This window comes from Euprymna scolopes, chromosome 35 (assembly GCF_053919585.1).
Source record: "Euprymna scolopes isolate OS-2025 chromosome 35, ASM5391958v1, whole genome shotgun sequence".
NCBI classification, from domain to species: Eukaryota; Metazoa; Mollusca; class Cephalopoda; order Sepiida; family Sepiolidae; genus Euprymna; species Euprymna scolopes.
In genome coordinates, this window is record NC_136516.1 from 5,608,328 (window position 1) to 5,630,781 (window position 22,454).

A 22,454-nucleotide genomic window follows, 5' to 3' on the forward strand; every position below is an offset into this window, starting at 1 on the left:
GATCTTCGTAGATATATTTTCTCCTGCTTTCTCTTATGCCTCTAAAATCTCATTACCCCGGAAGTGATCTTCTCCCTTCCTCTTTTACGTATTCAGTTTGCTCTTGCTCCTACTACTGTCTTTACCGTAGGTATGATACTAAAATTGCCCCCTTAAAAGGGGTCGCCTTACGAATACTAAAAGCGTCATACAATAGATTGGGAAGAATGAACACATCAGGTTTAATACAGGCTAGCCCACTTAAAAGTAGTTGGAAATCTCTGATTTTTCTCTTATTGACAAACTGACACCACAACACAAAATACAATTCTTTTTCAAACAGCATGGCGCTACATGCCAAACGTCTCACGAGTTCTTGACATGTTTACGGAAGAGAGAACAATAAGCAAAGGTTTATGACCACCATGTTCCCCGAGCTTGTCATCATGTGATTTTTTTAAAATCTTTGGGGGAATTTAAAACAGAGTTTATGCAAATAATCCTCACAATCTAAACTAACTAAAGGAGAACGTTATCAACGCTATCAGAGGAGAATCACCAGCGAATATCTACAGGCAGTATCTGCAAACGTTTTAAAACGTGTCCAGAAATGCATAGATGTCAATGTCAAGCCCATTACAATCATCTTTTATAACACTACAGGTAATTTAAACAATAAAAGAATGGTTCTCCTCTCTACTACATTTTCTGGGCTAAGTTTAATGGACTAACCTCTATAATAAACATTCTTGTATCTTTTGTAATTTATTTTTTATTTTCATATTATTTTATTTTTTTTTGCAGGTGAGTGATATATGATTTTTATTTTATTTTATTTTATTTTTTAGAGGGGAATGAAATATGCTTAACTATTTCTTGTTTTATTTTTTGGGGGGGGTATGTGCGTTATATATGCTTAACTATTTCTCTTTTTTTTTTTTGTAGGTGAGTGATATATGTAAAAATATTTTGAAAATCTACGACGGTAACGTATATTTTATATTCTAATTAATGTCTGGTGAAATCATTGATTATTGCCGAGTACGTTGTTTTACTAATTTTATTACTTCTATGAAACATATTACGATAGCCTAATGAATAACTAAGAAATCCACCGAAACTGTGTTATCATTCTGATTGACAGATGATGAAAGTAGGTTATTGCACATGCTTTCAAATGTTGTATGATTTAAAAAAAGCAAATAGATTAACTAGGAGCTCCCACGCAATGTTTACGTGTGATTGTACTGATTACAACGGGCGGTGGTGCCTATACGCTGAATTCAGCGATAATTCAAACCGATTTGCTTTTTCGCAGTAGCAGTTTACCATTGCTTTTTCTTTGGTTATGACGCAGTTGATTTCTTTCTAGCCTTCGTTTCTTGTATTCTAAAAGTTTAGTTTTTCGGATGATTACATTTTTTAGATTAGGATTGAAAATCATGCATTGTGTTATTTTTTTTTTTTTTTGGACTATTCCTTTCATTTTTGATGTAATGCTCAAAAGGTTTCGGTCGATGTGTGACTTCTGACCCCGTCTATGTCACAATGGTCGTGATCGTTTTCTCTCCGGGAGTTCTCTACAAGATTCTTCCGCGCGGCAGCCCTCGTTTTTTTTGGGGGAAGGGGGATTAATATGCCTGTTTCCGTTAAAAATAATTAGCTTATCATGTAGGCAAAAGAAGACAAACTAAGCTATCTCAATTATACGTACTTAATTCAAACGAAATTTATAAAGTGTGTTCACATGTGTACAATTTTTCAGTTCAATTTCAAACAAAACACTTTTGAGTCCCAATTAGATTTAGTCATTTGGTAGTGACGGACGGCAACGAGATAGGGGTGTGATGATGATCCCTCAGTCTGATTTCGACTCGCTCCAACTCTACTCTGAGATTTTTGGCACAAGCCTTCGCTTATATTTCGAGGGAACGGTTTGACCGTGTTTAGCCGCCGGGCCAATCACTGGCAGGAACGTAATTTCAGGGGCTGTCCCGATTTTCTTACACGGTCCGAGGATCTGTGGTTACAGCACAACTTCGTTCACACAATTAGAGAGGCCTACACCGTTAGCCCGGACTGGCCTTGTACTCAGAAGCCAGACGTCCTTGAGTTGGGATTCGCCAGGCCAAGAACGAAATTATATTTCGTTCTAGCAAAATGACATCGTTTGTCATTTTGCCTAAACAATAAAAAGTATATGTCTGGTTTAAAAAAAAACAATAACTTCATAACTTAAATCTTCCTTTCGGCCAGGTTGCCTGCCGCTGCCCGGGCACCCAATAATGCTTAACAGCTAATAACAGTATTGTTGCCCGGTCTCACCCAGTGTTTCAGGGGTCTTAATCTCTACGACTCCCAGTGGCGGTCACGCCACAGATGTAACTGCTGCCCTCTGCTGTAAGCAAATTTTTCCCAACTTCTAAATTGTCTTGCTGTACGTAATTTTAACTGGAAGTCATTCTTTAATTCACAGTAGTGAATTGTTCTCGTTCCGTCAGCTTAAACCGAGTAGAATTTTTAAGTAATTAATTATTGTATTAGTAGTATGATCACATACTGAGAATCGAAGCCTGAACAACCAGAAGTCCGTCAATTAGCACTAATTATTACTGAGCACTTTAACTCGTTTCAACACTGCTGAGGCGAACAGGTTCTAAAGTTCAACAAGATAGGTTGCCTTGCTTCACGGTTAAATACAATATGGTAACCTTCAAATCCAATCTAAACGAATTTTTGTTGAATTGTCTAAATAGATAATCAAATTCTAACCAATTTACACCATTAACTATTACTATACTATGCTATACTATACTATACTATCTATACTCTACTATATATACTATACTATACTGTCTACACTATATTATACTATCTATACTATACTATCTATACTATACTATACTATACTCTCACATTCATTAACCCTTATTCTCACCATTAACGATTATTATTACACTCTCTACTCACATTCATTTACCCTAAGCTTCGAGTGGCTTCTGGGCTTTGATTAGTGTTGATCTTCAAGTAAAAATATATAGTGAAAGATTTCACGACGAAACCCTATGACAATAGCATGCACAAGGAAACCATGAGTTAGAGGAAACTAATTAAAACATTTTCGTTTGTCACATTTAATCGTAAAACGGCTACCAATTAACAGGGACAAAAAACAACAATATAAAGTTGCAAAACCTGAAAGCCTTTTACTTGTTTTTACTATGGATACAACTCCTGTCCAGGCCCAAATGCTATTTAAGGATAAGGTATAACCATTGTATAGTTGTCAACATAGTGAACAGTAGTTGTGAAAATTAGATATAGTTTGATCATTTAAAAAGGGCGACTCAATAAGAACTTGTTTACCTGTGACTTGAAAGCAATAACATTGTAATTGAAGTTAAAGGCGAATAGGTTATGCACAGGGCCACCAAGCCAACAAGTATAGTTTGTCTTTGTATGCTATTAAAAGTGTAAACTACTTTTCTGTAATAAATTAGACATTTTATAATATTGCACGTTTCTGTTGAAAAAGCTTATTTAAAAGTATCACAGATTTGTGGAGCTTTTTTTTTTCCTACTGACTGTTTTCCTCCTATCTATAGCTTTAATCTTTTACAAACTAAGGCATCTCCTGCATTTGCGATAATTATCTTTAGTTCTCGCTAGCTTCGTTATGAGACGATTTGAGTCAATAAAAATAAAACATAGAGAAAAAAGAAATATTTTTTTAGTCGCGTGCAAGCGACTCTATAAGTCACTCCGTCGGTCGGTCTGTCGGTCGGTATGTCGGTCTGTCGGTCGCTCTGTCCGTAACACTTTTGTGCTTAGCCATTTTAGTTAAGATCAAATGTCTGTTGTTAATAGATGCTGTTCTTAGCTTTTTAAACTTTTCTTGGGCTTTTGGCCAGGATCAAAGTGTAGTATCTGTTCCGGCAGATACTGCACTTAAGATAATTTGTACCAGTCAATGGAGGGGAAACCCTCTATACTGGGACAATTATTATTTTTGGTAACCAGAGTGACCCCTTTTAGGGGAGCTGGTTTTTACCTCACATTAAAAACGGCCTTGTGCCTAATTTGCTCAGTGGGGGAGCAAATAAACACCATCTGTTCCGGCAGATGCTGCACTTAAGATAATTTGTACCAGTAAATGGAGGGGAAACCCTCTATACTGGGACAATTATTATTTTTAGTAACCAGAGTGTCCCCTTTTTGCCTACTTTTAGGGGAGCTGGTTTTTACCTCACATTAAAAACGGCCTTGTGCCTAATTTGCTCAGTGGGGGAGCAAATAAATACCATCTGTTCCGGCAGATGCTGCAAGCTATTACTAGCTAGGACTAGCTATGACTAGCAAAGACCAGATGTGGGGGCAACCCCACATATCTGACCTTACTTGTCAAGGATTCGTCACTTGACACTCAGCCCAACAGGTGAGGGGCCGGGAACCGGCCCAGCACCTGTTGGACTGAGGTACACCGCCTGGGTAATACCTAGGAGGTCAACCCTCCCAGGCCTTGCCACCGGGCTTTCCGGTGGGGCAAGTTTATTGCTTGCTGCCTGAGGCGCCCCGACCGGGGAATGCCGACGGGGTTACTCAGGCAATTTTTAAAATTGCAGGAGTGCCCCTCCTTTAGGGGAGCCTGCGGGGTTCCCACTTTCCGGCCTTGTGCCACATTTTGCTGATGTGGGCAGCAAATAAATATCAACCCCACATGCCTGACCATTAACCAGCTCCCATTTCCCACCTCTCGGGAGCTGGTCCCCTTTTTCCCTTCCCCCTCCCTTCACTCCTCACATTAAAAATCGGCCTTGTGCCTAATTTGCTCGGTGGGGGAGCAAATAAACACCATCTGTTCCGGCAGATACTGCAAGCTATGACTAGCTATGACTAGCTATGACTAGCAAAGACCAGATGTGGGGGCAACCCCACATGCCTGACCTTTAACCAGCTCCCATTTCCCACCTCTCGGGAGCTGGTCCCCTTTTTCCCTTCCCCCTCCCTTCACTCCTCACATTAAAAATCGGCCTTGTGCCTAATTTGCTCGGTGGGGGAGCAAATAAATACCATCTGTTCCGGCAGATACTGCAAGCAAAGACCAGATGTGGGGGTAACCCCACATATCTGACCTTTAACCAGCTCCCATTTCCCACCTCTCGGGAGCTGGTCCCCTTTTTCCCTTCCCCCTCCCTTCACTCATCACATTAAAATTGGCCTTGTGCCTAATTTGCTCGGTGGGGGAGCAAATAAATACCATCTGTTCCGGCAGATGCTGCAAGCTATGACTAGAAAAGACCAGATGTGGGGGCAACCCCACATGCCTGACCATTAACCAGCTCCCATTTCCCACCTCTCGGGAGCTGGTCCCCTTTTTTCCCTTCCCCTCCCTTCACTCCTCACATTAAAAATTGGCCTTGTGCCTAATTTGCTCGGTGGGGGAGCAAATAAATACCATCTGTTCCGGCAGATGCTGCAAGCTATGACTAGAAAAGACCATATGTGGGGGCAACCCCACATGCCTGACCATTAACCAGCTCCCATTTCCTACCTCTCGGGAGCTGGTCCCCTTTTTTCCCTTCCCCCTCCCTTCACTCCTCTCATTAAAAATCGGCCTTGTGCTTAATTTGCTCGGTGGGGGAGCAAATAGATACCATCTGTTCCGGCAGATACTGCAAGCTATGACTAGCTATGACTAGCAAAGACCAGATGTGGGGGCAACCCCACATGCCTGACCATTAACCAGCTCCCATTTCCCACCTCTCGGGAGCTGGTCCCCTTTTTCCCTTCCCCCTCCCTTCACTCCTCACATTAAAAATCGGCCTTGTGCCGTATTTGCTCGGTGGGGGAGCAAATAAATACCATCTGTTCCGGCAGATACTGCAAGCAAATACCATATGTGGGGGCGTCCCCACATATAAGACCTTGGTCAATGTATGGGTAACCCTTCATACCAATTGTCACTATCTAGTTCCCCTACTCCACGTGGAGTGTGTCCCCATTTCGCCTACACTCCTCACATTAAAAATCGGTCTTGTGCCCAATTTGCTCGGTGGGGGAGCAAATAAATACCCTTTCCTTGGTCTTTTGGCCAAGATCAAAATGTAGTATCTGTCCGGCAGATACTGAAAGCAAAGACCATATGTGGGGGCAATTCCACATATAAATTATTGGTCAATGTGGGGGGCAACCCTTAATACGAATTGTCACTATCCAACTCCCCTACTCCCCGGCGAGTTAGTCCCCATTTCCCCTTCACTCCTTCCATTAAAATCGGCCTTGTGCCTAATTTGCTCGGTTGGAGAGCAAATAATAACCCTTTTCTTGGCCTTTTGGCCAAGATGAACGTGTAGTATCTGTCTTACTAAATGCTGTACTTATTGTGATATACAGTGGGGGATCACTTTTCTTTATTAATTTAATGTAAAATGATCATCCATTTTACAACCAGGACAGTTCCAAAGCCATTCAAGTCATTCTCCAGATCATTCAAGGATTTTTGAAGGATTTCACTTATTTTTTAAGCATTCAAGTCATTCTTAAGGCCATTCAATTCATCCTTAAGTTCATTAAAGTCATTCTAAGTCATTTACTTTTTATTTATTTAAGTCATTTCAGCACATTTTTCGGTCATTTTAGGTTAACTGTAAGAATTTCATGTCAATCTTACATTCACGCATTCATTCATTACACGAGAGCATGCGACTAATGGCTATCGGCCTTGTTATATTTAAAAAAAAAAACAAATATCAAATACGATATGTTATTTGATCAAAATCTAAATCCACGACTTATAATCATCTATTTATTTGCTTGTCTTTCTCATACTGCTAATATTCGGTAGTGACTTCCGCAGGTCGGTTTGAAACGAGAAACGGGCACTCTTGCAGTATCCAAAAATAGTAATCGTCCCAGTATGTAGGTTTTCCAGTACAATCACTAAGGACACATTTACTAAACTTAAGGGAAACATCAGAACAGATTCTACACTTTGATCTTGGTCCGAATTTAAAAATAAAATACAACGTTGTTATATATGGACCGTGGGATAGCATTCATCTGCTAAAGATCTTGCTAATTTGCATATATTTTGAAACATCATTTTAAGTGATTCTCTATTCGTTTTTTTTTTTTCGGTTTTCTCATAGGATGATCATCTTTAGCTAACTATTACATGCAATTATGTTCATGCAGATATTCTACATGATTTATACTTGCGTAATATTTGCGTTAAAAGTGTATACTAAATACAAACATCTATCTCTATATATTTATGTAAGCGCATATATATATATGTTTGTTTAAAAAAATTTACCTATAACACTCCTTTGTCAGTGTTTTTGTCTACCAACATGACACTTAATATGCGAACCTATGAGGAACTTTATAATTGGGTTTTATCCGGAGAAAATCGGTAAAAAATGTGAAAATTAATAAAATGGAATTTGTCAGGTTAATGTCGAATGACGGCATTACGAATATCCATGCGTAATATAATAGCTATTGGTTCATGTTTAATTCTTAGCCTTGCAGGAAACATGTCTTCATAGCACAGGAAAAAGTAATTTGTAAGCTAAACGTTTTGGGGTTGATTCTCGGTGGTGTTTTATCTAACTTTTAAAATCATTACTATATATTGGGTCCAATATTATATATTAATAAATACAACTCGTACGACCAGGCAATGTCTGGCGGACTGCTAGTATGTTTATAATGTTATTTTGTACATAGAACGCGCAGATATAATGAATTTATATTATCTGTATTTATTCTTATTTTCCGTTTGTCTGCATTGTTGGGCACCGTATATGTACTGAGATTGCCGTTCGCCTTCAATCTCCTCACCATTATTTCAATCTAATATTGGATATAGTTAAACTTTCTTCGAAAAATATATTTTGTAAAGATAATTTGCAATATTTTGGTAATATAACACTTTTATTATTCCTTTTTTTGTTCAATTCATTTCCTTTTTTTTTTTTTTTTTGGTTTGTGCTTAAGTTTTCAAACTTAAATCGATTCAATTCCAACCGAGTTTCATTGTTTTATTTGTTACGTTGAAAATATTTACTTGCGTTCTAATCGATTGATACTTTGTCAGCAGTTGCGTCTTCTCACCTATGTGCGATATGTTTCGGATATCGATCAATGTGTCACTTGATCCGTCACGATTTTCTTTCAAAAATACAGAATCGATTTGCAATGTATTAGCGGTGGATAGCTTACTCTTTTACACAAAAAAATGCGATTCTTCTCTCCAGTACCGTTATGCTGAGTGTAGGTGTTCGACCGAGCTCGAATCTCTGATTCCTGTAAAACATTCACAACACAAATATAGCTAGTTACGTGAAAAAAAAAAGATTTTTGTTTGTCTTCTCTACTTTACTAGAAGCAAGATTTTATGACGCTTTTGATAGAATAGGAGTTAACGAATGTCCTACATTTTTAATACTGTTATTGTCATCTAAAATGATGAAATCCAACGATTATCATCCAAATCGATTCATTGCTTATTCTAATCTACATGCAATCGCGGTGCATCCGGAACAAGCTCCTCACTGACTAAGTTCACAATACATCCTAGTATACATTGCAATGTAGAGAGTCTTCTATAGATTTTAAAAACATTATTTGTGCATAATGGTCGTACTTAAAAATGCATAATGCAAATATGTTTTTTTCAATTGTGATCTAAGCAGAAATAATCATTGAGAACGAGTCCCAGTCTAATCTAAGAATGTACTATACATTTTATATACCGGACCGTTCTGCTTGTTCGATGATAAAATTCCTCAAAAGTAATTTTAATGTTAGAGGGTCTGAACTTTGATTAAAATCAATTTCTTTTATCCATCAGAATTTTTTGATTATCGATCCAAAATTCGATATTCCGATACAAAACATCTCTCTTAGCAAATATATACGATTTATGCGAAATTCAAAAACATCGACCTGGACATTTCGGAGTTAATAGGGAACGAACATACAGATACTCAGTGCATTTTATATATAAGTAGATATATAAATAAACTTTTAGTTAACTAGTCGTTCTTATTTTTGAAAGTAATATTCCGAATTGGTTATCATGCCTCACCTAGAAATATGAGTCAAAACATTTCACGTTCCAGCAGCGTCTTCTACTGATGTATCTGTCGTGAAATAGATAGGAAAGATTTAATATTGAACAATTTCAAAAATGAATTGAATGTGGGTATGCGCAGAAAGACGTAATGAACAGTTTTCTTTTCAACTTGCTGACATACTTCTGGCCTTCTTATTCACGCATCCCAAAAAGATTTTACTCGTTATGATACATCCTTAGTATATGTTTACTATTTTCTGTTCATTTTCGTGTTATGTGAACAGTATTTAAGGGGTGTATCGGTTACAGACACACATATACGTCTACTGTTTTATTTATATGTTTAATTTTGAATTACATTTTACTTAGTAATTTATCCTGATTCCACTTGAAATATCCATTAGGATAATGAATTAAGTTCGAAATGCTAGTTTATTTACTCATATTGCCAACGAAAGTAGAATTTGACCCCAGAAAGATTGCTTTTAAGCTGAGTGTTATGAAATCGGCAGAACAGCATAGTTTATCTATCCATCGATCTAGCTATCTCTCCATCTCGATACATCTATCTAGAATTGGATATGTTGACAGGAGATGGATATAATGATGTTTTCATAGAACCTGTCAAAATATGACAAAGCTAGATCATAGACAAGTTTACCGGAAGATCTTATCAGCTGATCGGAACTACGTGTGATTCACGTGGATCAGGTTAGCTGGGGATGACTTTTTGGAATTTCGACACGGTGAACAGCATTTGGGTTAATCATTGTCTCCTATCCCCTTGCGAGGCAAGTGACATGTCTCTCAATGGAGACTGTTGAAGCCCACAAGAAAAGAACTCAGTTGCCATGTTTCTTCTGCGTCGGGTTAAGTGAATAAAAACTAAAACCAATTATCGTCTTGGAGTAAATGTCTTTCGTCCAACAGGTTCCAGCTCCCTCCAAGAATATGAATTCCAGACGGCCCAGTGAATATTAGGTAGGTCATATATATGACACCCACACAAACACACGCACGCGCATATAAATTTAGACGATCACGGAACATAAAACGTGTATATACATCACACAACATAAATAGACGAGCACGGTTCAGAAAATGAAGAAGCACGAAACACATTAAGGACACGTCACACACAAGCACGAAACGTATACACCAGTTTCGATGGGTGCCGTCCATGCTAGTATAACGTTACATGAATGATAAAAGACAAATGGGCCCTCTTGCACTTTAAGTAAATGGAAATCAGGAAGATAAAAAAGGAACAGCCGTCGTCTTACACCGGTTTAAAGAATGACATTGATTGGATAGAGAAATTATGACGTCATTTTATGAATAAAATTGATTGACAATATTAAACAACACAATTCAGCGATCAAATTGTTACTTAAATGTACTTGCAATAACCCTTATACCTGAGTGGCTTCCGGGCCTTGATAAGTGGTGATCACTGTGTAAAGAAAAAATGACTTTAACTCTTTTAAAAATGCTTCTACACTAATTATTTTTATACTATTATTAAATACTTTATAAATTCTTTTACAATAATTTAAATTCTTAAATTCTATCTTAACTTTAAAATTTTTTTAAATTCTAAAAATACTATTAATTATTAAACACATAGTTATTAAATTCTTTTCCAATTCTTTTTCAACAATTTCAATTTTTAAATTTTTTCAATATTTCATAGTAATGACGTCAATATTTCTCTATCCAATCAAATTGCATTCTTTCAACCAGTGTCAGACGACTGCTGTTCCTTTTTTATCTTCCTAATTTCCATTTACTTAAAGTGCAAGAGGGCCGACAAAGGTATATACGTAGTATCGAAAACCATTTGTCGTATAAATATTTAAAATGTTTTATCTGTTCTCAACTTAAATGTTTGTTTCTGGATTTTTGAGATGAGGATTGATTATTTGGTTAATTTGAACTACTGTTCTCATCTTAAGAGTTATTTTCACAACGTGCCGGCCGATGTAACTTAAGCTTTTTTCAAGTGTCCGTTGTCGAACTCAGAAAATGTTTCGCTAAAACTTGGGAATCTTTCTGCCAAGCTCGAGAATGTGCACGAAATTTCGAGCGGTGCATTCGTTTCATCAGCCTCTGAAAACATACTAAGTAATTCTCATTTCTAACTCTTTACTGAGTGTCGCCTGCACTGCGCATTTTACCATTTACCTTCAGCAGAGTGTAACTTCAATTGAATTTAGCAAATAGCTTATCCACTACGCCACGGGTTCGTTCACAAAACTCTTCAAATACAATTACGAATTTCGAATTTCTCAGGACTTCTACAGAGTCATGGGCAACAGAACGTGATCCCAAAAAGGGTTCCTTTCGAAATTCTCGAGTTTGACAGAAATATGTTATGTCCTTCTTTCTTACTAAAGTTTGAAATACATTTTAGAGTCTTTCTTTTATTGGTCAGATTTCAGCTTGGAATACATTGTGGTTTTCCGTCACGCTAAAGATGGACGAAGTGCCTTTAATGTCTCCGGACATTTTTCATATAAGCGCTTTTATTCATAATACACACGTTAGCTCTAGTGCCCTTCGAAGTAATCTCCTCTGGCTGCAATACACTTGTTGTACCGTTCAACCAACTTCTGGAAAGCCCCAAGTCTTCTTGTGTGAGCGTCTCAATAACCATTGCTTTTCATTTCCTCAATTCTTTCATAACGATAGTATCTACAGTTTTCTTTTAGCTTAGGGAATAACCAAAATTCACAGAGGTCAATGTTTTCGACTATAAGGAGGGTTGTAAACAATCTTCATACCAATCTAGCTCACTGTGGACCGCACCTTTGAAACAGACTCCACACAAATCTTCCGCATCTTAAGTTCCTCGAGAATACTTGTTCTACAGTTCCCATACTGACATCAAACCGTGGCCTTATTGTCTCTATAGACACACGACGGTCCTTATCCATGAAATTCTTTATTTGACCAATCAACTCTGGTGTTCTTTCTTACTTCTCCCACACATTTCATCATCCCTCAATGAACGCCTGAATTTCCTGAATCTCTTATGCACTTTAAAACGGATGCTTGATTCAGGCAAGATGGTCAAAAAACAGTATGAAGCATTAAATATATATGTGGCATTTTTTCAAGTTTAAAACAGAGGTTTATCGCATATCGTTCTTCTAAAGTGTCCTCATATCCAGATGGAATTTTTTAAAATTCACCTGCTGTGACAATCAGGCTTTAGTAGGGTGCATTCCAATTGCTTCTGTAGCTGTTGATTTGAACCTGAAATCATAAAACTTGGTCAATCATCTCATGCGATGTTTAGAAAAAAAACATACTGAATTTTCAAGAGTCTCCGACAATTTTAAATGTCTGTCTAAAAACGCCTGGAAACTTATTGAAGCCATTTTGTAAATAGCAGTATGGTCTGTTCGTCACACTTAAGTTTGAAACAAAACTTCTATCACAAAACGCGTTGATTTAATGGACCCATCAAAAATGTCTTCTTGATAATTCTTTATTTTATTTTGTAAATAATTTACTTGCTGTAACTTCGTATGTTTATTTTATTTTAAAATTATCTAATTTTTCGGCTAATTCATGAAATTTGTACGGTTGGGAGAACTTTAAGAAAAAAAAAAAAAGAAAGACGATTCGACGTAATTGTGAGCGTTTGATAAAACATTTCGCTAGATTAGAAGGCAAACTTCCACTTAAGAATAAACATATTCTTGCATGGAAAAGAAAAATCAACGGACGTAATCGCTTAATAAATGAGTCTAAAAAGATTGATTTCGTTTAGTTTTTTTTTTTTTTTTCAAAATCTTTATTGGAAATTCTTCACTGGCAAAACACGCGTTTATTCCTTGTTTTTGTATTTTTTTGCTTTTCTTTTATATTATTCTTGTTTACTGAGAAAAGGGCGGGAATTTTATTGTTGGCTTTTTAACAAAATACATGAAAGAAAACGGAGATAATTTTGTAGAATTAGAAAAAAAAAATACGTATTTCCAGTTCATTTAACCGGAGGGAAATATGTAGTAAGAGTCGGACGCGGGATGGGGTCGGGGTTTGGCTGCAGAATCGGAGTAGGCAGGAAGTAGAGGGGTTATAATGGAAAATTATATTCTATAGGATGAGTATAAAAACGAAAGGGAAGAACACAGCATTCAGAAAAAGAGGGCGAATAGGCAACGAGGTGTGACGAGAGAGTAAGGATTATAAGAATGGGAAAAAGGAGTAATCGAAGTTGAGTAGGTAGTTGACAAAGGAGAAAGAAGGTAAGAAAAATGGAATGGTTGGAGTAGAATATGCAAAACGAGTCGTAAAAAGGGGTAAGATGATGAAGAGGAAGTTTATACAGTACGAGGGGTAGGAAGAAAAGCAGGATGATGATAATAATAATAATAATAATAATAATAATAAGAAGAAGAAGAAGAAGAAGAAGAAGAAGAAGAAAAAGAAGAAGAAAAAGAAAGAAGAACGAGAAGAAGAAGATGAGTGAGAGAAAAAAAAAGGGTGAAAATAGAGGGGTGTAATTCAGTGAAATATGGGGCGGGCGTGTTCCGAAAGGGGTGGTGGAAACTGATAATATGAAATTATTATGAATATCCAATGTGAAAATGTCATTCAAGCAAGAGAAACCAAAATTAGTTTTGCTGGCAAAAAGGAACACAAGACAGTAATCACTACTATAGCAGTGCCAGCTTAAGTAAATGCGTGGGAAAGATAAGAGAAGATCGAAAAGTACCAACATTTGAAAAGGGAGATAAAAAGATTGTGGAAGTTGAAGAAACTAGCAGGTTTACCTAATGTGATGAAAGCACTGGGGGTGTAAAAATGATTTGACAATGGATTGAGAAATTTGGGCTCCATTGTTGGCATTCTTCAGAAGACTGCCCTGTTGAGAAATGCCAAAATCTTGTGGAAGTTGCAAGAGTGGAAGATTGAGAATAGAAAATGGTGATAGGCTATGATCCGCTTATCACTATAAAATTGGCAATACAAATAGCCGAACATGAAATGTGAATAAAAATAAAAATAAGAAAAAACAATAATAAGAGCAATAAGAAGAAGAAGAAGAAGAAGAACAACAACAACAACAACAATAATAATAATAATAATAATAATAATAATAATAATAATAATAATACATGTGTTGAACAGTGCTTAATTTTTGTGGAGACATTGTAATCTGCTATTCGAGAGTATCAGTAGTTAATTTAGAGGTTCCATCTATACGTATATATTTCTGCCTTTGAAAGCATGTACATATCATATATATATATATATATATATATATATATATATATATATATATATATATATATATATATGACGAGAATAATGCAAATAGTATTCCGATAAAATAGAGAAAGGAAAAAGGAACAAAACGAGTTATGTTTTCATCAATGTTTCGTCTTTATTTTACTTCCAGAGGAAGACTAGAAATACAGACTAAAGATTGATAAACATACATCTCGGTTTGTTACTTTTTTCTTTCTCACTCTCTCTCTCTCTCTCTCTCTCTCTATATATATATATATATATATATATGTATATATATATATATATATATATATATATATATATATATATAAGGGAGTAGTCACCAACAATGTGTTTTTTTTAACATTATTTTCTTATTCCGTGTCTTGGTTTTTCATTGAGAATTATGTTTGGGTCATTGTAATAATGTTTTTAACTCATTGAAATCGTTTTTACGCGCGTTTCAGACGGTCTGTGATGCGTCCGCGTCAGAAATTATTTTCAAATAATTTCTGACGCGGACGCATCACAGACCGTCTGAAACGCGCGTAAAAACGATTTCAATGAGTTAAAAACATTATTACAATGACCTAAACATAATTCTCAATGAAAAACCAAGACACGGAATAAGAAAATAATGTTAAAAATACACATTGTTGGTGACTACTCCCTTATTTAAATATACATCTTTCTTTCGTTGGAATTTCTTAACCCATTTCATATATATATATATATGTATATATATATATATATATATATATATATATATATATATATATATACATATATATATGCGCTATGTTTTTATTTTGTATTTTTCTTCCTTTGAAGATTGTAATGCTGGGTATGGGGCAGCCAAACCAGCTGCCAACATTGCCCCGCTTTGTTATTGAAACCAACCGAGAGCTATTTTTAGTATCCTCGTTGTTCCTTTAAGTGCAATTGTCTGAATCTCATTTGCCCTTGGTTCACCAGGAATATTAGTAAGGTAGGACTTCAGGTTCTTCTTCATAAGTCCTGTGGCACCTATGATAACTGGTATGATTGATATCCTCTTAAGATTCCAGTTTCTTTTCATATCATACATGAGACCTTGGTATTTGCTCTGTTTCTCTCATTCAGCCCTGTTCAGACCGCCATCATTAGGAACACACTTCAATCAAGGTTGCAACTCTCTCTGACTTATTCCATATAACTATGTCAGGTTTCACAACAGCATTTTCAAGGTAGATGGCTGTAGGGATTACATGGTCGTAATGTATGGTATATAAGTCATTTCCAACTGTTCCTTCAGGTTGATGTTTCCAGGACTTGCTGCTACACTGGATGTTTATTTTTTTTACAGATGGTCCAGTGAAGGTACTTGCATACTCTATCATGTTTCGCTGTATAGTAGCCGTCCCCTAGAAGAACTTTGCAAATTGATATCAGATGGCCAACACTTTCCAATTCTGTATGGCAGAACCTGCATTTATTGTCATTACTGATCCCTGCCATCTTCTTGAATGCATTGGTCATCAATCCCTGGTCTTGAGTCGCAATTATGATCCTTTCCTGATCGTGATGGAGGGATCCCCTTTTGAGCCAGTCCAAAGAACCTTCTGTATCTATGTATTCCTGAGAGAGTTCCCCCAGAAAATAGTTTGCACGCTGAAGTTCCCATTTTTTAAGGTTCATCTGTTGAAAGGTCTCGGTATATTTCCGCCGGCTCTTTCTTGCTATTTCTGTGGCACACTTGTTTGGTGTTTCGTCCTCAGCTGAGAGACAGCCCTGACCAATATTCTTGGCCAGCTGGGTGACTGATGTTGTTCTGCTTGCTCTTGTCTCTTGATGTTCATATACTATTGAGAGGGTGTCATTCTGGGAGCTTCTCAGATACTGACCGGTGCTCACAATGTGTGTGTGTGCGTGCTGGTGTGCCTGATCAGTGTGTTGTGGAACCAAATAAAATGCGTTGGTGTGGAAGAGTATTTTCACCACAAACAAGAACAGTGAGAATTTGATGTAGGGGGGCTATTATCTGGGACATAATTGCAGAGATGTTATGTAAGGAGTTGAGCACCAATATGTTTGTTTCACATTACTCTTAAACTTCTACATGTTAGTACAGTCGGGAAAACAGGAACCCGGAAAGGAATTACAAAATCTAGAAGTTCGGGGAAAGAAACAATTAGAATAGACGGCGGTTTGGCATCTGGGGATCGCTAATCTTTAAGGGGGATTTTGCACTTTGTCGGGTTTATTCCGGTATTTACCTCTGGGGGGTATAAAGGCTCGTAGTTCGTAAGAGCATTTACCATAAAAGTACTTGTAAAACAGGAAGAGATATGCAAAATTTCGTCAAATGGACAAAGGTTGGTACTATGTAGGGAGTTGAGCAGCAAGTCTTCTGAATATGAGTACAGTCGGCAACGTAGGAACCCGGAAGAGAATCCCAAACTCTAGCAGTTCTAGGGGAAAACTGCTAGAGAAGAAAGATTTCTTGTATCTGGGGATCCCTACTGTGTAGGGGTGGGATTTTGCTGTTGGTTAGGTTTGTTTACGTAAAAGGGGTACAAAGGTTTGTGATTCGTCTAAAATACTTGTAAAACAGTCAAATAGATGACAAATTTCACAGAGGCTGAAGCCTAGCTGATAATGCGGGTTGGCGACTTTTTTAGTAACCCTGTCCAGGAATAGAGAAACTAGTAGCAGACGCACCATCACAAATGTGACAACAATACTCCATACATGGGCGAATGATGATCTTGTAGAGGTACAGGATACTTTCAGGTCTCTGTGATTTCTAGCACGATAGAGGGAGCCCATCTTTTCCGCAACAGCCGACGCAACGCCCTCAACGTATCTATTCCAACTCAGGTTCTCTGTGGGCGTTCAGGTTATGTGTCATTAGCGATAGTAATTGGTGGTTGAGAGGGTTTTAATAATTATTAAACGGCACAACCTTAGCCTTACTCACATATGAAAGAAAAATGAGACTTATGTTTTTTTTGTTGTTTTTTTTACGCGGTGGTCACCACTTATCAAGGCCTGGAAGCCACTCAGGGATAAGGGTTATTGCAAGTACAGTACGTTAGTGTGGAGATTTGATGAAGTGTTTACTTAAGGGGGCAATTCATTAGGAATTTGATAACGTTGGAGTTGAAGACATCCAAGTTGTAGTCAAGTGGGAAGCAGGCAGACGGAACAGAGTTCCACAGGCGTGCAGTTCAAAGAAAGAAGCTTTGTTCATGGAATCCACGTTTTGATTTAGGCACAGATAAAGAGTGGGGGAATTTTTTCACAGTGGATTCAGCTAGACGGGTGTTTTTCGTGAAAGATTGGCGAGGGGGACCAGAGATTGGAGTTCAGGCGAGCACCTGTCGTGGAAATAACAATAAAACAAGGATAGACTCGCAACGTCTCTTATGTGGGAGAGAGGTTGAAGGGTAGAGAAAAGCCACTAAGCCACGAAGTCTATTTTGTACTCTGTCAAGGCAGGGAAGGCTGTTTTTAGCAGCTCCTGCCCAGATATGGCAGCAGTATCCCATCCTTGGACGTACTTGGCTTTTATATAGATAGAGAATTGCCTCAGTAGTGACATATCTTCTGGAGCGGTAGAAGGATCCCACCATCTTTCCAGCGACCTTGGCAACAGACTTGATGTACGTGTTCCATTTCAGATCAGGAATAAAGGACAAACCCAGAAGCGTGTCAAAACACGGGGTTTCTCCCAGACAAGGGCCACCCATTTCAATTGATGCCTGATGGGGATCAGAGCGTTGATGATGTAAAGATAGGAGTTTGGTTTAAGATGCATTAAAGGTAATCAGCCACGACTTCCCCCACTGAACCCTGCGCTCGAGATCAGAGGAGAGCGAGAATCAGATAGAAGGAAAGTTGTGAGTTGAATTATCAGTTTTTGTTCATAAACTGTTTAAATTGTTGTAAAGATCTTCTTAAAATTGCTATAATTTAAGGGGGAGTAGGAAGAAGAAAAAGATAAAGGAAAAGAAGAAAGAGAAGATAAAAAAGTAAAAGTAATAGCAGAATCAGGAAGCTCAGTCGAGCACTTATCATAAAACAAAGTAAATTGTATATGGAATGATCTTTTTCAGACTGTTATCTTCATTTTCATAGTTATTGTTTCATCATGTTTTGGCCAAATATGCTCTCTAGATTTCTTCAAGGGGTTATCATCGACGGGATCAGAATGGCAGTAGATTAGTGGGTCGAATCGTGGATGAAATCAATAATCACACAGATGAGGATGACAATCCGCGTTAATAATCAATACAAAAATTATAAAACCGTATCTCATGGGATTCAAAAACATAATATATAATACCAAAATCATAGTAAGGAAGAAGACTCGTTGTTAGTTTTTCTTGCTCTATGGTGACTTCAATTTCTGTTTCTGACGGGTTAGAAATTAATAAACAAATATTGTAACATTACTGCAATGAACATCCGTTCTTATATCATGCCAATCGAATCACTAGGAATTTCACTCAACATAATTATTTTCCAAGACATTCATTTCTGGAACACAATACCAGGAGAGTGCTTCACTACAGTTTAAAATATGATCGTCTTTATATCTACTGTAAAAACTAGCTACCATAAACTGCTCAAAGAAGTTGTCAGTCACTTAAATCCATTAATCAGTAAACTGACAATCAATAAACCCATTATTACCTATCCTCGAATGGTATTTGGACTTTCTAATAAGTGATCCAGTAGTTACAAAACACACGTGTCTTTCGGATTATTACTTTTTACCATCTTTACATGTTTAAACACATTACATTGGAACTGCTTCCTTTGACATCCACAACCACCTTTTAAGCTAAACCACTATCAACAGTTTCTTCCACCCCTTCTCTATACCGAAATCTTAACACAAACTTTATGAAAAAAGCTTATTTCTAAGAACTAGCCATCTGTGGAACTTTTTTTCGCTTATCTGCTTTCCAGCTAACTACAACATAGCCGTGATCAACTCTAATGTAAACAAAATGTGTTGAGTCGCCGACTTTAATAATCAAATTATGCCAAATTTCCTCCACTATGTTACTGTCTTAGTTACCACAATACAGCCACTTAACCTATCCTTATGTGGCCTTTGGGACTTCATAAGAAGTGGTTCCACTGTAAAAAAAAATATTCACATAATGTACTGTAAAAACACATTTAAGAAATCGTTTCCATAAGCAATGAAAATTCATTATTTCATAAGTAATTAAATTGAAAAGTCCAAATAATTTATTCTTATCATTGAAAGCTTCTTGGTTGTTGTAATTGGTGATTCAGTAGGAACAAAACAAAACTATAGGGCGCGCATTTTCGTATTGTATAGCGTCATTTTTTTACAAGCAGGTCACCCATTATCAAGGCACAGGAACCACTCGAGGATAAGGGTTATTTCGTGTACAGTAATCAATGGGATAGTGTTGTAGTATTCGTTAGTATTGGAAATTTGATAAAGTATCATTACTTAAGGGAGCGGTTCATCAGGAATTTGTTTATGTTGGACTTGAAGACATCCAAGTTGAAGTCAGGTGGGAAACAGGCAAGCGGTAGAGAGTTCCACAGGAGTGTAGTTCTAAGAAAGACGCTTTGTTTATGGAATCTACGTTTGGATTTAGGCACTGATAAAGAGTAGGGAAAATTACTGACAGTGGTTTCAGTTAGACGGGGGTTTATCGTGAAAGATTGGCGAGAGAGGACCAGAGATTGGAACTCAGACGAGCACTTGCAATGAAAATAACGATAAAACAAATATGGGCTCGCAATGTTTCTTCTGTGGGAGAGAGGTTGCAGGGAAGAGAAAAGTGCATCCCTAACTAAGACACGAAATCTATTTTGAACGATGTCAAGGCAGGATAGGTTGTTTTAAGCAGCTCCTGCCCAGACGAGGCAGCAGTACTCCATCTTTGGAGGTACTTGGCTTTTATATAAATAGAGAATTGCATCAGTAGTGAGATATCTTCTGGAGCGGTAGAAGGGTCCGATCATTTTCCCCGCGACCTTGGCAACAGATTTTATATACGTGTTCCATTTCTGATTAGGAGTAAAAGTCACACCCAGAAGCTTATCAAAACATGGGACCTCCCCTAGACGAGAGCCATCCATTTCAATTGATACCAGATGGCGATCAGAGCGTTGATGATGTAAAGATAGAAGCTTAGTTTTAGATGCATTAAAAGTAACCAGCCACCTCTTCCTCCACTGTACCACGCGCTCAAGATCAGAGGAGAGAGAATCAGAGATAACTTTCTCATTTACGGCCATAGATGGTCGTGTCATCAGTATAGATGTCAACGACTGATTTAAGTATGTGTTTTGGAAGATCATCGATCTAGATCAGGAAGAGAGTTGGACCCAGGATGGACCCGTGAGGGACTCCAGCATTAATACTGTGGGCCTCTGATTTCTGTTCATCAATCACTATCTTATGAGCCTATCGGTGAGAAATGATTTAATGGTTGAGAAAACATTTCCAGTTATACCGTAGCTGGAGATCCTGTGAAGTAGCCCTTTATGCCATACCTTGTCGAAGGCCTTTGGTATGCCAAGAGCAAGTGCCCTAGAAAGGAAGTCTCTGTCGAGAGATTCGCTAATCCTATGAGATATTACCGTTAGCACATCTGTTGTAGATCTAGCAGAACGGAAACCATATTGCGTGTCATTAAGGTTATTTCTGCTGAGATGGTTGACTACTTCTCTATTTATTATAGACTCCAGCAACTTACTTGTGGCACACAGGAGACTTATTGGTCTGTACTGAGAGGGAGATGACTTATCACCTGAATTCTTATATACAGGGCATACTGATGAGGATTTCCAGGGCGTTGAAAAGCACTTTTTTAATGCAAAGCTTAAACAGTTTTGTAAGTATGGGGGAAAGTTCTGGTTGAAGCTTTTTTAACACTATAATTGGAATACCGTCAGATCCAGTTGCTTTACTGGAATCAAGGTTCTTGATTTGCTTGGCGGCCTCAAGCACAGACATTGATATGTTGCATAGCGTGTTGTGTGTTATAGGAGGAAATACGGGGACTTGATGACCTTCGTCGCATAGGGTAGAATTAGCGGCAAAGTTCTTGGTAAATAGTTTGGCCTTGTCTGATACTGACGAGATGACCGCTTGTCCATTTGTAATTGTTGTGATAGAACACACGCTTCTGTTAAGGATCCTATTTGTTATTTGCAAAAACTGGTGGGAACCAAGCCGCTGCTCAGCTACTTTGGATTTAACAGACTGAGCATACAGGTCTCTTGCATTTTTTATTACTATTGGTCGAATATTTTTTTAGTATGTTTAATTTTTACGTAAAGAAAATATTCAAAGAAAATGTTTTAATAAAAATATTTGTTTGAAATGAAAAGAAATGTTATTTTAATAACTTTCATTAACAGATATGTAAGCTCGATACACAATTATACATGACAGACATCAGTACATACTCAGAAGTGATATATGTTGATTATTTCGTTTGGAGAGTTATATTTTATATATGGAAGGCTTTAATCAGTTAGTAGTTGAACCTTGAAGGAGACAGGCAGAGAGTCAAGCTGACCTGTCGTAAGAGCTAAAAGAACCCGAGTGAGCGAAGAGTCCATCACTGGTGAAATGTAAGAAACGTTGGACAAGCGCGCAGCTTTCTAATGAGGAAACCCCTGCAATAAAGTTGCTGAAAAGACAACCAGAGATTTCTTGATTCATTGGGATAAATCTCTTTTGCATATTTCCGTCAAACAAGACCAAAGATGGAACAGGCATGCTTCTCCGATTGTCTCGGTGTTAACCTCCAGAGAACAGTTATCCGTCCTATTTTGTTGTTAACATTATATCTCTGTTCTTGCACTGTATGTGAATATATCGACAAGTGCGAACATGAGAACACGATCATAGGTACTCATTAATATGTACCCGGTACATACATTCAAATGATATCTAAACATATAAACACTTATATACACAAGTAAACTGCTATATACACGGGTTTATATTGCTCTCCCGACATTATAACAGAAACATGTTAAACTTTTCAATTAAATAGTTGCATCTCACCAAATTCGCTTATTCATGCAAATTATTTGTCAGTTCAATTAAATAAGGCGTTCAATTTTACAAAGGCCTAATGTAATCTCGGCTAATTCACGT

General features: G+C 37.4%; 1 protein-coding gene and 1 pseudogene across 1 annotated transcript in view; both read left to right on the plus strand.

The window, feature by feature from the left end:
• LOC145259584 (protein amalgam-like) overlaps positions 1 to 22,454 on the plus strand; it is a 987,333-nt gene that overhangs the window by 162,728 nt on the left and 802,151 nt on the right. The gene's annotated exons all lie outside the window — the stretch shown is intronic.
• On the plus strand, positions 6,295 to 6,517 carry LOC145260123 (U2 spliceosomal RNA; annotated as a pseudogene).